Source organism: Rhincodon typus, chromosome 36 (assembly GCF_021869965.1).
Source record: "Rhincodon typus isolate 14 chromosome 36, sRhiTyp1.1, whole genome shotgun sequence".
NCBI lineage: Eukaryota > Metazoa > Chordata > Chondrichthyes > Orectolobiformes > Rhincodontidae > Rhincodon > Rhincodon typus.
In genome coordinates this window covers 22,144,656-22,161,087 of record NC_063367.1, presented here as the reverse complement: position 1 = coordinate 22,161,087, position 16,432 = coordinate 22,144,656, and positions in this window count along the sequence as shown.

Here is a 16,432-nt window from a genome sequence, read left to right as displayed (position 1 = left end):
TCTCTCACACACTCTCCCTCTCCCCCTCCCACTCTCCCTCTCTCACACACTCTCCCTCTCTCTCCTCCCTCTCTCACAAACTCTCCCTCTCTCTCTCCCTCTCTCACACATTCTCCCTCTCCCCCTCTCTCTCTCCGTCTCTCACACACTCTCCCTCTCCCCCTCCCTCCCTCCCTCTCTCACACAGTCTCCCTCTCTCTATCCCTCCCTCCCTCTCTCTCACACACTCTCCCTCTCTCTCTCCCTCTCTCCCTCTCTCACACACTGTCCCTCTCCCCCGTCCCTCTCTCACACACTCACCCTCTCCCCCTCCCTCTCTCCCTCTCTCACACAGTCTCCCTCTCTCACACACTCTCCCCCTCCCCCTCCCTCTCTCCCTCTCTCCCTCTCTCACATACTCTCCCTCTCCCCCGTCCCCCTCTCCCTCTCTCACACACTCCCTCTCTCACACACTCTCCCTCTCCCTCTCTCCCTCTCTCCCTCTCTCACACACTCTCCCTCTCCCCCGTCCCCCTCTCCCTCTCTCACACACTCTCCCTCTCCCCCTCCCTCTCTCCCTCTCTCACACACTCTCCCTGTCCCCTTTTATCTCTCCCTCTCTCCCTCTCTCACACACTCTCCCTCTCTCACACACTCTCCCTCTCCCCCTCCCTCTCTCCCTCTCTCACACACTCTCCCTCTCTCACACACTCTTCCCCCGTCTCCTTCTCCCTCTCTCACACACTCTGCCTCTCCCCCTCCCTCTCTCCCTCTCTCACACACTCTCCTTCTCCCCCCTCTAGAGTGAGCTTTAGATTTCCTGTCCCTAATGCCTCTTGATGTGGCTCAGGGTTAAGTTCTCATTCCTGTGACTGTAAATGTTGAGTCCTTTTTGATGTGTTGGTGGATGAATCTACCACAGGCACGTGATCAACAAATCTCCCCGTGTAGCTGAGAATTAGGAGCTGCCAGAGATGACCACTGGGAGAGATTTGGCCTCAATACCTCCTCGGAATGTTTCGAGAACATTCCTGGACAGTCCAGGGCATCACTGGAAAGTTGACAACAATGAAGTGATGGAGAGAGGCTGGATAAGCTCGGGTTGTTTTCTGTGGAGCAGAGAAGGTTGAGGGTGGAGCACGAGCTGATAGAGATGTATAAGATGATGAGGGGCATGGACAGGGGGGATAGAAAGCAGCTGTTCCCCTTTGTCAAAGGGCCAATAACAAGGTTCAGTTTAGGGTGAGAATCCCTACACTGTGGAAGCAGGCCACAAAGCCCATCGAGTCCACCCTGACTCTCTGAAGAGCATCCCACCCAGACCCACCCTCTACCCTACCTCTGCATTTCCCACCCTGAATGCTATGGGCAATTTCCCATGGCCAATCCACCTAGCCTGCACATCTTTGGACTGTGAGAGGAAACCAGAGCACCTGGAGGAAACCCGCACAGACACGGGGAGAATACGCAAACTCCACACAGACACTCGCCCAAGGGCGGAATCGAACCCAGGTCCCTGGCACTGAGAGGCAGCAGTGCTAACCACTGTGCCACTGTGCCACCCACAGCTGGGGGCAAGAGGTTTAGAGGGGAATTGAGGAACTTATTATCACCCAGAGAGTAGTGGGGGTCTAGAATGCACTGCCTGGGAGGGTAGTTGAGGGGCAGAGCCTCACACCCTTTAAAAATATTTGGATGAGAACTTGAAATGCCATAACATTCAAGGCTACGGGCCTAGTGCAGGAAAGTGGGATGAGTGTAGTTAGGTCAGCACAGATTCAATGAACCAAAAGGCCTGTTCTGTGACTGTGTAAGGCATCACCTACAAGGAAAACTTATCCATCTCTGTTTTAGAATTTCCAGCATTGACCCCCATCAGTGATGGGAGTAAACAGTACCAGAGGAACTCAGCAATGTCTACCCGGAGACAGTTAGTGTTTCAAGTGCCAAGGCCGTTCACAGAGAAGTTCTCACACGCTGCCAGACTCGCTGAGTTTCTCCAGCACTTTTCCTTTCTGTTCCCCAAACCCTTTGCTCTTGGAGCTCGAGATACAGGAGATTCCACCTGTACTTACCAGCTTCTGCCACCAGAGGGGAACCTTCGGTTATCATTCCACAGCCCCTTGTTGTCTGTTGAACCAGTGAAACCCTCTCCCTCCTGCCCCAGGCAGCTGGCTTCACACTGACATCGAACACTTCTGTGAGCCAGCCTCGTGGCTTCTAACTTAAATCAAAGGGCAAGTGACCACAAAGCTTCGCTCGTCGCAACAGAAAACTCCTGCACTTATACAGTATCCTCTGAATCACCACCTTGCACTTTCCAGTCAATTTTTGAACAGTGGGAATTGTTGGAAAAGACAAATGTAGATGCCCTACAGACAGAAACAGGGAAATGTATAAAAGGAGACAAAGAAATGGCTGAGCAACTGAACACATACTTTGGTTCTGTCTTCACAAAAGAGGACCCAAATCAGATACCAGGATTGTTGGAGGATGTATGATTTAGTGAGAGGGAAGAATTGAGGGAGATCAATATCAGTAGAGAAATGGTGCTGGGAAAATCGATGAGATTGAAGGCAGATAAATCCCCAGGACTGTAAATCTACATCCCAGAGTACTTAAGGAAGTGGCTCTAGAAATAGTAGATGCATTAGTGGGCATCTTCCAGGTTTCTATAGACTCTGGAACAGTCCCTGCAGATTGGAGGGTAACTAATGTCACGCCAATATTCAAAAAGGGAGGTAGAGAGAAAACCGGGAATTATAGGCCAGTAAGCCTAACATCGGTAATGGGGAAAATCCTCGAATCCATTATCAAGGATTTGACAGCAGAGCATTTAGAAAGCAGTGGCAGGATCAGACAGAATCAGGATGGATTTATGAAGGGGGTATCATGCTTAACAATCTGTTGGGATTCTATGAAGATGTAACGAGTAGAGTTGACAAGGGGGAGCCAGTCGATGCGGTTTATTTAGACTTTCAGAAAGCATTTGACAAAGTTCCACATAAGAGATTATTATGCAAGATTAAAGCACATGAGATTGGGGGAAATTTATTGAGATGGATAGAAAACTGATTGACAGAGAGGAAACAAAGAGTGGGAATTAATGGATCCTTTTCAGATTGGCAGGCAGTAACTAGTGGGGTGCCACATGGATCGGTGCGGGGACCCCAGCTATTCACAATATATATTAATGATTTGAATGGGGAAACAAATTGTAACATCTCAAAGTGTGCAGATGATACCAAGTTGGGTGGGAGCATGAACTGTAACGAAGATGCAAAGATCCTTCAGCATGATCTGGTCAGGTTGGGTGAGTGGGCAAATCAATGGCAGATGCAGTTTAATTTGGATAAATGTGAGGTTATTCACTTTGGAAGAACAAACAAAAAGGTAGATTACTGCCTGAATAGCTGTAAATTGGGAGAGGGGCATGTGCAGTGGGACCTGGGTGTCCTTGTGCACCAGTCGCTGATGGGGAGCATGCAGGTGAGCAGGCAGTAAAGAAGGCAGACAGTATATGGCCTTCATTGTGAGAGGTTTCAAGTACAGGAGCAGGGATGTATTGTTGCTGTTATACAGGGCCTTGGTGAGACCACAACTGGTATATTGTGTGCAGTTTTGGTCTTCTTTTCTGAGGAAGAATGCTCTTGCTCTCGAGCGAGTGCAGTGAAGGTTTACCAGGCTGATTCTGGGGACGGCGGGTCTGACGTATGAGGAGAGATTGACTAGGTTAGGATTGTTTTCGCTGGAGTTCAGACGAATGAGGGGGGGATCTCATAGAGACTTATAAAATTCTAACAGGACTGGACAGGGTAGATGCAGGGAGGATGTTCCCGATGGTGGGTGTGTCCAGAACCAGGGGTCACAGTATGAGGATTTGGGGTAGACCATTTAGGACGGAGATGAGGAGACATTTCTTCACCCAAAGAGTGGTGAGCCTGTGGAATTCATTACCACAGGAAACAGTTGATGCTAAAACACTGAAGGTATTCAAAAGGCGACTAGATATAGCACTTGGGGCAAATGGGATCAAAGGTTGTGGGGAGAAAGCAGGATTAGGCTATTGAGTTGGACAATCAGCCATCATAGTGATGAATGGTGGAGCAGGCTTGAAGGGCCAAATGCCCTCCTCCTGCCCCTATCTTCTGTGTTTCTATGTTCCTATGTTGTAATGTTTTACATGGGACATGGGCATACTGACTGCCCAGCATTTCTTGCCCATCCCTAGTTGCCCCTTGAGAAGGTGGGGGTGAGCTACCTTCTTGAATCGCTGCAGTTCATTGCTGTGGGTTGACCCACAATGCCCTTAGGGAGGGAATTCCAGGATTCTGACCCAGTGACAGTGAAGGAACGGGGATATATTTCCAAGTCAGGATGGTGAGTGACTTGGAGGGGAACTTGTAGGTGTTCCCATGTATCTGCTGCCCTTGTCCTTCTGGATGGAAGTGGTCATGGGGTTTGGAAGATGCTGTGTGAGGATCTTTGGTGAATTTCTGCAGTGCATCTTGTAGATAGTACACACTGCTGCTACTGAGCATTGGTGGTGGAGGGAGCGGATGCTTGTGGATGTGGTGCCAATCAAGTGAAGATAAGATAAGGATGATTGTGGACCCTCCTCCTCCAGTAAGTTGTTTAATTGCCCACCATCATTCACGACTGGATGTGGCAGGACTGCAGAGCTTAGATCTAACCCATTGGTTGTGGGATCGCTTAGCTCTGTCTATCACTTGCTGCTTTCACCATTTGGTGTGCAAGTAGTCCTGTTTGGTGGCTTCACCAGGTAGATACCTCATCTTCAGGTATGCCTGGTGCTGTTCCTGCACTGTCCATTGAACCAGGGTTGATCCCCTGGCTTGATGGTAATGGTTGAGTGGGGGATATGCTGGGCCATGAGGTTACAGATTGTGTTGGAGTACAATCCTGCTGCTGTTGGTGGCCGACAGCGCCTCATGGATGCCCAGGCTTGAGTTGCTAGATCTGTGTGAAGTCTGTCCCATTTAGCATGGTGATAGTGCCACACAATGAGATGGAGGTTGTTCTCAATGTGAAGGTGGGACTTCATCTCCACAAGGACTGTGCGATGGTCACTCTTACCGATACTGTCATGGACAGATGTATCTGCAGGTGGCAGATTGGTAAGGATGAGGTCAAGTATGTTTTTCCCTCTTGTTGGTTCCCTCATCACCTGCCTCAGACCCGGTGTAGCAGTTTTGTCCTTTAGGACTCGACCAGCTCGATCAGTAGTACTGCTGCCGAGCCACACTTGGAGGTGGACATTGAAATCCCCCACCCAGAGTACATTTTGTGCCATTGCCATCCTCAGTGCTTCCTCTAAGTGTTGTTCAACATTGAGGAATACTAATTCATCACCTAAGGGAGGACGGTGTGTGGTAGCCAGCAGGAGGTTTCCTTACCCATGTTTAACCTGAGGCCAAGAGACTTCATCGGGTCCAGAGTCAATGTTGAGGACTCCCAGAGTAACTCCCTCCCGACTGTATCCCACTATGCTGCCCCCTCTGCTGGGTCTGTCCTGCCGCTGGGACAGGACATATCCAGGGATGGCGGTGGTCTGTAAGGTATGATTCTGTGAATATGACTGTGTCAGGCTGTTGCTTTACTGCTCTGTGAGACAGCTCTCCCAACTTTGGAATTAGCCCCCAGATGTTAGTGAGGAGGACTTTGCAGGGTTGACAGGGCTGTTTCCACCGTTGTCTTTTCCACGCCTGAGTCTATGCCAAGTGGTCCTATGAATTTTATTTCTTTTTGAGACGATGTAGAAATTGTTACAGGCTCAATCATTTCAGATGACAGTTAACCACATTGCTATGGGTCTGGAGTTACATGTGGGCCAGACCAGGTGATGATGACAGATTTCCTTTCCTGAAGTAAGTGAAATAGGTTTTTATGATATTGGCATCATGGTCATTGTTGGATTTTTAATTCCAGATTTAGTTTTTAATTTCAATTCCACTGCCTGCCTTAATGAGATTTGAACCGTGTTGCCAGAATAGCACCTGGAACATTGGATTCTTAATCTAATCACAATCCCACGATACCATCATCACCCTCCAAATGTAGGGCATTTGGCAGCCAACTTACACACACACGGGCTCATTGTGAGGTGGATCTGATTTTGAGATAAAAACAAAGAACTACAGAGGTTGGAAATCTGAAGCAAACGCAGAAAATGCTGGAGAAACTCAGCAGGGCCTGGCAGCCTCTGTGAAGAGAGAGAGAGAAACAGAGTTAATGTTTCAAGTCCAGTGACTGTTCATCAGAACCAACTTGTAGTGACTGTAACAAGGTCAGCCATATAAACATCATAGAGTAGGAGTTCCCTGATTGGGGCTGTTAATCTGGTCCAATCAGGGAGCCTTAGCTGACAGATAGGAACAGCAATGTCAGGGGTTCTGTTCACTCTGCGAGCTGGCTCTGAGGGAGCTGGATCAGTGTCAAGGACTCTCCAGATGTAAATAAAGAGTAACTTAGTGATGGGATACAGGCCTCAGTGGAGTTATTTCAGTGGCAATGAGAGAAAAGCACGTTCCTGAAGGAATTTAGTCACAACAGTCATCTTTGAGTTGGGGTAATTATTTATTGCATCACACTATTATTTGAGAAGCCTTGCCTCATTCAATCCTGCCATGGAATACCCGTTCATTTTTCCAGGCAAATGACTTTGGGCAAATGAAAAGCAGCAAATAATTCCCCTCACAGCTTGTGGATCCACAGCTTTTCCGGTTATTAGGAGCCTAACATTTCCTGAGGTACCAGATACTAAAACTTTTCAAGTATTGACAGATTTAGTTCAGGAATATTATGACATCAATCTTCCTCGAATTCTGAAACACTATCAGTTTTACTCGGCAATTTGAGTACTTGGGAATCTATATTGGGATTTTTGACTAGGTTATGATGGCTGACAGAGACCTTAAGTGAGATGCTGACACACCATTTGGTATGTGGATTAGTGATGTGACCACGCAAAAGTGCCTACTAGCTGAAGCCCAACTGGACTTCAAACAGGCACCACAGCTGGTTTTATCATTGGAAAATGCAGCAAGTTGACCATATGAGTTGCAGTGTATTCTGATGGAAGCGGACACCAGAGCTTGGGGAACACCACTTGTCTGTTCCATGATACAACTGAGAAAGAACAGAATCAGAAAGTGACTAAAACAATTGTAGAAAGGGGGACATTTCCTGAATGGAGGGACTGTAGGTCAGTCCACAGCAAAACCCCAAAACAAAGCCAAGCCTCCACCAAACAGTTAAAATTTTATTCAGGATCCGGCTCAGCAAGCCATTGTAGTTGCTGCTGGTATGCAGACCTGAAATGGCAAAACAGTCCGACTGGACCTAAACTGAGCAAGAGAACTCATAGGCGGTTATCCAGGAGACTGTACACTCTGGAAAGTCCACCTGCATCTGGCTTGGAGCAGTTAAATTCCTTAGCAACATCCAAATCAGAGCCAATCAAAATAAATGCCTGGTTACATGGTCAGGGGGTTCTAATGGAGGTTGATACCGGTGCTGCTATTTCAGTGACTGGCAGAACCATTAATCTTTAATAAAATTCACTCTGGACTCCAGCCCTTAGGTTTGTGCTAAACCTCAGCTAGGCTGAGAATCCATACTGGGGAACCTTTACAGATTAAGGGGACAACTTTGGTTTTGGTCTCTTATGAAAAGCAGCTAGTTCAGTTACCACTGAGTGTAGTAAAAGGCTCAGGCCCAAGGTTTTTGAAGCAAAATTGGTTGAGAAAGATTCACTTAGATTGGCTCAACATTTTCGATTAGAACATGGCTGCTTGAGTGAAGTCCTAATTAAATACCTGGAAGGTTTTCAGGAAGGTCTAGGGACTATCAGAGGAGGCCATCTTGCATATTGACCAGGAAGCGATTCCGCGATCTGGAAGGCCTGCCCAATGTCATTTGCCATACGAGCAAAAGTAGAGGCAGGAATCAATCAAAGGTCTGGAACATACTACCTGAAAGTTTGGCAGTATCAGGTTAAACTGAGTCATTTGAAAGGACATTGTTTCTATTTAAATAATCATCCAATGTGCAGGGTTAGGGGTAAGGGTTGGTGGAGTGTCACCAAACCACAATGTTTGTTGGAGAGCCAGTGTAGTAACAGTGGACTGAATGGCCTCCTTCTGAACCATAACTAATTCTGTGATTCAGTGAATTACAGTTCAGGCAGCCTGAAATGTAAAGGAATATGAAGAAGGAAAATCCTAGTCAAAATCAGTCAGGGAATGTTGAAATTTGCATTGGCCTTATCAAAGTTGTGGAAGAATATGTGGAGTCATTTTTATTTGGGAAAATAGTGAAACAAATGAAGTGGCCGAAATTAAATTGGGCTTTGCCTATGCTGGGCACGTTGACAGGTAGAGCAAATGAAATCTGTGTAGCACTCTCAGAGGAGGTTTTTATGGATTATAACATTGTAAAGGACATTCTAGGGGCATATAACAGTTCCTGAAGCATACAGGCAAAGTTTCAAAGTTTGAGCCTGGGCAACCTCAACCTGGATTAGGAAGGCTGAATGAAGTAAATTTGAAGGTGAATCGGGACATGAGGAGCAAGTACCGAGGATGAAGCTTTCAGAGAAATCATTCTCCTGGACAACATTTAAAAATTCACAACTTTTAGGAGTTGGAACCCATGTTGAAGACCCAGTAGGAACTGCTCAATAAAAACCAAAAGAACTGTGGATGCTGTAAATCAGAAACCAAAGTACATATTGCTGGCAAAGCACAGTAGGTCTGGCAGCATCATAGAATCCCTACAGTGTGGAAACAGGCCCTTCAGCCCAACAAATCCACACTGACCCTTGGTGCATCCCACCCAGACCCGTCCCCTATAACCCACACATCCCTGAACACTACGGGCAATTTAGCACGGCCAATCCACCTAACCTGCACATCTTTGGACTGTGGGAGAAAACCCACGCAGATACGGGGAGAATGTGCAAACTTCACACAGACAGTTGCCCGAGGATGGAATCAAACCTGGGTCCCTGGTGCTGTGAGGCAGCAGTGCCGCCCTGAAGCATCTGTGGAGAGAAATCAGAGTTAATGTTTTGGATTGATATGACCCTTCCTCAGAACTGAAATTTCTCTCCTCAGATGCTGCCAGACCTGCTGGCCTTTTCCGACAATCTGTATTTTTTGTTTCTAGTAGAAACTGCTCATGTTAGATGGTGCGTAAAGTGCCAACAGCTAATTAACCAGTGAAGGGATGACCTATAATCTGATTACACGAGGCAAAGAGATAATTACAAAAAATTTAAAATAAGGTGGTGTTGGAGACAAACTAAACGACTGGAATAACATGCTAGCTATAAGAGTCGCATGCCGAGGGTCTAACCAAAGTAATAAGAAATTCAAAACTGTACAAACTAATTTATGTAGAGAGATCATAGCAATTCATCAAGGTGATGGTGTCAAAACAGGACAGTAAGGAAGATTTTACAAATACAGAACAGTGTCGGGGGGGGGGTCACCTGACATTCGACGTGAACCCACGATCCAAGTTGAGGCTGTCGTCATGTGTACTGAACTTGGCTCTCAGCCGCTGGTCACCGACTCTGCATTGTTGTGTATCCCAAAGTCCGCCTTGGCGGACATTTACCCGAAGATCCGAGGCTGAATGTCTTTGACCGCTGAAGTGTTCCCTGACTGGGAGGGAACATTCCTGTCTGGCAGTTGTTGCGCAGTGTCCATTCATCCATTGTCGTAACGTCTACATGGTTTCACCACTATATCATGCCTCGGGGAGTCCTTGCCTGCAGTGTATGAGATAGATAACATTGGCCAAGTCACATGGTATCTGCCGTGTACGTGCTGGGTGGTGTTCCCACGTGTGATGGTAGTGTCCATGTCAAACCTTTGACATGTCTTGCAGAGGCTGCCATGGTAGGGTTGTATAGTGTTGTGGTCAATGTTGTCCTGAAGGCTGGATAGTTTGCTGCGAACAATGGTCTGTTTAAGGTTTGGCGGTTGTTTGAAGGCGAGAAGCAGTGGCATGGGGATGATATTGGCAAGATGCTCATCGTCATCGATGACATGTTAAAGGCTGTGACGAACATGGCGTAGTTTCTCCGCGCCTGAGATGTAGTGGATGACAAAGGGCACTCTATTGGACGTATCCCGTGTCTATCTTCTGAGGACGAGTTGCTGTTTTTCACCGTGGCATGTCGGAACTGGCGATCGATGAGTTGAGCATCATATTCATGACGGAAGCTGGGGGTTCCCTTTACAATGGGTTTCAAGATGCCCTCAATGTAGCCAGAGAGGTTCTCACACAGGGTCCCATTGGCTGATATGATGGGATGCCCCGGTGTGTTGGCTTTGTGCATCTTCGGAAGGCAGTAGAAGTCTCCTACACAAGAAGTACGTAGGGTGGGAATGCATAGGATACTCTGGATGACTGGATCAAAAGTCTTGATCAGTCTGTTCAATTGATGGGTGTGTTCTTTGGTTGGATCAGCAGGTAGGTGTCTGTAGTATTCCTGGTTGTTCAGCTGTTGGTACACTTCTCTGCAGTAGTCCATTCTATTCTGTATGACAATATCTCCTGCTTTCTCTGCTGGTTTGATGACAATGTTGCGATTGGTGTTGAGAACGTGAATGGCATGGCGTTGTGCCTGGGTGACGTTTTGCACTGCCTTGTGAGCGCGGCTGATCAGTCTAACATTCACGCATCTCCTGGCGGCTCGAGCAGACATGTCGAGGCTGGGGGAGTGGCCTTCCGAAGGGGTCCAATTCAACACCTTCTTCTTTGGTGGCTGCACCATGGATCAATGGTTGCCTCATTGGGCTCGCTGCTGACATCTTGTGGTTTGTGGAAGAATTCCCGGAGCATCACCTCAATAAATTGTTATGATCTCTCTACCTTAATTAGTCTGTACAGTTTTGAATTACTTGTTACTTTGGTTAGACCCTTGGCATGCAAGTCTTATACCTATCATGTTATTCCAGTCATTTAGTTTGTCTCCAGCACCACCTTATTTTTAATTTTTTTTCTATTTATCTCGCTGCCTCATTTAATCACATTATAGGTCATCCATTCGCTGGTTATTCAGCTGTTGACACTTTATGCACCATCTAACACACTTGGTCAGCTGCAGAGATTTGTTATCTGACACACCACTCACACCAGTTGTATGATCTTTTGATCTCTCTGACCTTGATCTCTCTGCCTATAAACTCTGTGTCTGTGTACTCTCCTCTCTCACTGCACCTGGCAAAGGGGCTACACTCAGAAAGCTTGTGATTTCAAATAAACCTGTTGGACTATAACCTGGTGTCGTGTGATTTCTGACTGAAAACCAAAGACCCACGTGTTTCCGTTGTAATGATGTGGACCACCTTCATTCAGAACGCTGCAATTGTGCGGGAAGCCAATGGGACTTAATGGGATTCGGAACAGTAAATCCAATAAAATTTATTTATTTATCAGCACGTGTATCTTGTTACAAAACACACTGAAAAGTGTTGGAACACGGGAGGAAGATTCCACGGATCGAAATGTAGCTTTAACAACTACCGGGAGAGCCGGAGATAAATATTGCTGAGAGTGTAGGAGCAGTGAATAAGGTCAATGAGAGCTATGAAGGGAGTTTGTCAAAAGGGAAAGATAGCCCCTTTTACTGCGAATGTTACAGCTCACCCCATAACTATAGGAAAGGACGTGAAAGCCACTCTTGTGCTGGTGAAAGACATGGTTTTTCCTCCAGAGAGAATGATAAAAGCCAAAATGTTATCAATGGGACAAGCGGAGAGTGTATCCTGGTTTCTTTGTACAAAGTAGTCAGAGTGTGTCATGCTATCTAATACCGTGCAATGGGAGTTGTTCAGAAATTACCTGGGGACAGAGTTGATTTACTCCTCAGCAATGATTTGACGGGAATGAAAGTTACAGCCTCGCCTATAATCACAGAAAGTCTGTGTGAGGTTAAAGAGATGGAATGGTTACAGGAACAAGTTCCACGTATTTTTGTGTTGTGTGTAATTGATTAACAAAGTCTGTCCAAGGGTCATATAATGTGACAAGCAGACATTAGGGTGGCTGAAATTATTTTTAAGGATGGGAATGAATCAAAACTGACTGGCATGTGTTTGTTATATGAGGCCCAGGAAGCAGGAAGTGAATTAATTCCCAACTGAGACTGTAGCAGAGAGTGAAGGAGTTCTGGAAAGCTTTCATATTAGAGACAGAGTTCTAATCAGGAAGTGGAGAAATTCTCACAGACCTGTGAAGGAAGAATGGGCCGTTGTGAATCAGATAGTGGTACCGCTGAGATATTATGCCTGAGGAAGGAGCTGAGCTCCAAAAACTTACATTTTCAAATAAACCTGTTGGACTATAACCTGTTGTGTGATGTTTGACCTTGTCTACCCCAGTCCAACACTGTTATCTCCACATCATGAGTAAGATATTATTAAGAGATTTGCAAGTACCATATTACAATCCCATTGCAGGACATATAGGAATATGGAAAATGGAGGCATCGATAAACAGGTATTTTACCTAGGCAAGACTTCATAAAGATGTAGTGAAATCTGTAAAACATGCTATATCTGTCAGGTAGTAGGAAAACCGCAACATGTAATATCCACCCTAGCCTGCATACCTTTGGACTGTGGGAGGAAACTGGAGCACCCGGAGGAAACCCACGCAGACACGGGGAGAACGTGCAAAGCTTTTTGAGATTTGTAGCTCGGGTTGCTAATGAGCTCAGCGTGCAAGTCAACAACTGCAGATTGTGCAAACTCCACACAGCCAGTTCTCTGAGGCTGGAATCGAACCCAGGTCTCGCACTGTAAGGCACCAGTGCTAGCCACTGAGCCAACATATCACCAAGTATTAGAAGATTGTTTAGGACCATTATCGAAAACAAAGGCAAACAGGACTTTATCCTCATAATTACAGATATGACAATATCCACAAGATATTCCTTTAAGGACAATTACAGTGAAGGTACTGATGGAAAATTAACTCAGTTTTTTTCACTCGTTATGAAATACAAATTAAACATATTCACAACAAGGTTCTAACTTTATGTCTAATGTTTTCCAGCACATCAGCAGCAGTTTGGGTATAAAACAATTGAAGTCAAGTGCATATCATCAGCAAAGACAGGGAGCTTTGGAGATGTACCACCAGACTCTCAAAATGATGAGAGCAGATTGTCATGAATACCCAAAGGATTGGGACAAAGGATTAGATATTTTGCTACTTGCTGCCAGAGATTTCCCCAAATGATCTACTGGATTTGGTCCATTTAAATTGATTTATGGCCATGAGATAAGGAGTTTATTAAAATTCATGAAGGAAATATTTTTAAGGCAAATTGAGGAACCCTCAATGTTGGATTATGTGTCTGTGTTTCCAGACAGACTCTCAGGAGAGTGCAGTGTGACACAGGAGTATTTAAAAATTTCACAGGCAAGGATGAAAGAATAGGCAGCCAAACAATGCTGCAGCTAGAAGATTTCAAACAGGAGACAAAGTGTTAGTATTATTAACTTTGCAATGTGAATCTCTGCAAGTCAGCTTCAATGGTCCATACATGATAGTTTGGAAGATTAGTGAACTGAACAAAAGCAGAAGGTAAAGGAACAGAGATAGGAACTATCTGGTAGATGGTCCAGATTGCAGAAAGGAGAATAGGTTATGTTACATTCAAAAATTAAAGTGATATCATCAGAGAGAGGAAGATAAGAATGAGTAAGTGTGTGAAGAATAGTGGAGGGTGACAGGGACAGGAAGAATAAGGTGAAAGGAGAGCGGGAGAGTTCTCAAAGAGAAAATCATACAATTGGATTAGCCAGACAGTCAGGCACCACATTCTTGTAACAAAAACAGAAATTGCTGGAAAAGCTCAGCAGGGTCTTGCAGCATCAGAACTGAGGAAGGGTCACGTGACCCGAAATGCTGACTCTGATTTCTCTCCACAGATGCTGGTTTTCTTTCTGATTTACAGCATCCGCTGTTCTTTTAGTTTTTATTACTGTATTCTTGTACTTAGTGGAAGCACAATGTGAAGATCCAGGAATTACTTCGGAAATTCAAGGAAATCTGCAAAGGTTTGTGGTACACAACTGTGTGGTCTGGTCAGCAGAAGCTGAAGATAATCCTTATAAAAATGTATAAACCTTTTAAAATGGCAGTTAATACCAGTGACCTGAAGGTGAGTGTTGTCTTGTTACAGGACGATGAATCAGGAATAGAGAAACCAGTGAGGGATGTCTCTCAGAAACTAAACCAATATCAGAAAAAGCACTGCACATTGGAAAAGGAGACTGTGGGGTTCTTACTGGTACTTCAATATTTTGAAGTCAATGCCAGTCATGGTTACAAAGAAACAATAATGTACACTGATCATAATCCCATTGCTTTGTTGAACAGTTTAAAACTTGAAGTTGTTCCAATGGAGCTTACAGATTCAACCATTTAACATAGAAATTGTTCACATCGTTGAAAAAGATAATACAACTGCAGAAGCATTATCCAGAATGGGATTATATTGAAATAGTTTAAGAGTTTGGAAGGAAAGATAACAAGAAGTTATACACATCCTGCTTAAAGAATGGGTGAGAGTGAATGAGTGAAGTTTTCTTGTATTTTGTTTGTGCTTATATCATGTTTATCCAGTGACAAAGCACATTGAAAGATAGCATTTCATCTCTTTAAGGGTGGAAGTGTGTAAGGCATATATTGTTTTAACTTCTGGACTATAAATTAGAAAGCAGAAGTTGGACACTGCTATCTAGCTGAAAAGTACCAGGAGGACTTTTTTTTTCCCGCTGTAACTTGAAGATCAAACAGGATTGTGTGGTATATACTTTAGCTATACAAGACAATATTAATTTTCAGAGCAGAGAGGTCAATACTTTAAGAGAAACAGAGTGGTACCTGGATTCCTTGAGTTAAGGAAAAACTGCCTAACGACAGCCTTTGGATTGGTCTAGCTACACAGTGCAGTGTAGTCAGAGTCTCACACTCTCCAAGAATGATAACAAAAAACTTAGAGACTCTAAAGGAAAAACTCTAATGTAAGAAAAGACCTAGATCCACCCAATCAGCTACTGAATTGAAGATTAGTCATCATTCTGTACCATTGTGTCATCATTGTTAACATTGAAAGAACAGAGAAATAACTCCAGCCATATTTCTGGTGCTCCCTCAATATTGACCCTCCGAGGATGTGCGACTGATCCTCCAGGAGTGTAGAAGCAGTTTTCTTTAACTCAAAGATTCCTGGGGCCCTCATTCTCAAAGTGGTAATAATATCATGGCTCCAAAAGTCTTGAAGAGCTGAAAATATGTACTCGTGGATTTTCAAGTTGCAAAACTGTCCTAGTATATCAGCAATATAATGATGTCTGAATTCTACTCCAATAATAGCAGATGGGTCAATTACCTAACCTTCCTAACAATCTTCACAAATAACCTCCCAGAAATGTTAAGGAACCAAGGATCAAATGGCAGGTTGGAAATTGAAGGTGTTCAGTATTAGTGAGAAAACAGTGCTGGGGAAATGAATGGGGTTAAAGGCTGACGATTCAGCAGAGCCCTAATAATCTACATCCCAGTGCACTAAAGGAAGTGGCCCTGAAATTATTTCTTTCTTTGCTGATCATCTTCCAAAATCCAACAGACTGTCAGAGTCACAGATTCCTACAGCATAGAAACAGACCCTTCAGCCCTCTCGTCCATGCTGAACTGAACCAGTCCCATTTGCTGATATTTGGTCCATATTTCTCTAAATCTTTCCTATCCATGTACCTATCCAAATGTCTTTTAAATCTTGTAATTGTAACCGCCTCTATCACTTCCTCTGGCAGCTCATTCCACACACAAACCACTATCAGTGTAAAAAGTTCCCCTCATGTCTTTTTTAATACATTCTCCTCTCACCTTAAAAATGTGACCTACTTTTGAAATCAATCATCCTAGGGAAAAGACACCTGCCATTCAGCTTATCTATACTCTTCATGATTTTATTAACCTCTATAAGGTCACCCCTCAACCTCCCACGCTCCATAATTCAAACCTTCTAATCTCAGCACATCCTGGTAAATCTCTCCTGAATCCTCTCCAATTTACAGTATCCTTCCTATAACAGGGCGACCAGAACTGTATTCCAGAAGAGGCCTCACCACTGTCCTGCACAACCTCAACGTGACTTCCCAACTCCGATACTCAAAGGTCTGAACAATGACACGCATGCTAAACACCTTCTTAACCACCCTGTCTGCCTGTGAAATCTGTATACTAACTAATGTGGTCTCAGTCTCTCTTTCAGGCAGATATCTGTTGACTGGTGTCTCTCAGTCCCCTCTCTCCAGAGATATCTGTACACTGCCTGGTGTCTCTCAGTCGCCTCTCTCTCTCTCAGGGAGATATCTGTACACTGCCTGGTGTCTCTCAGTCC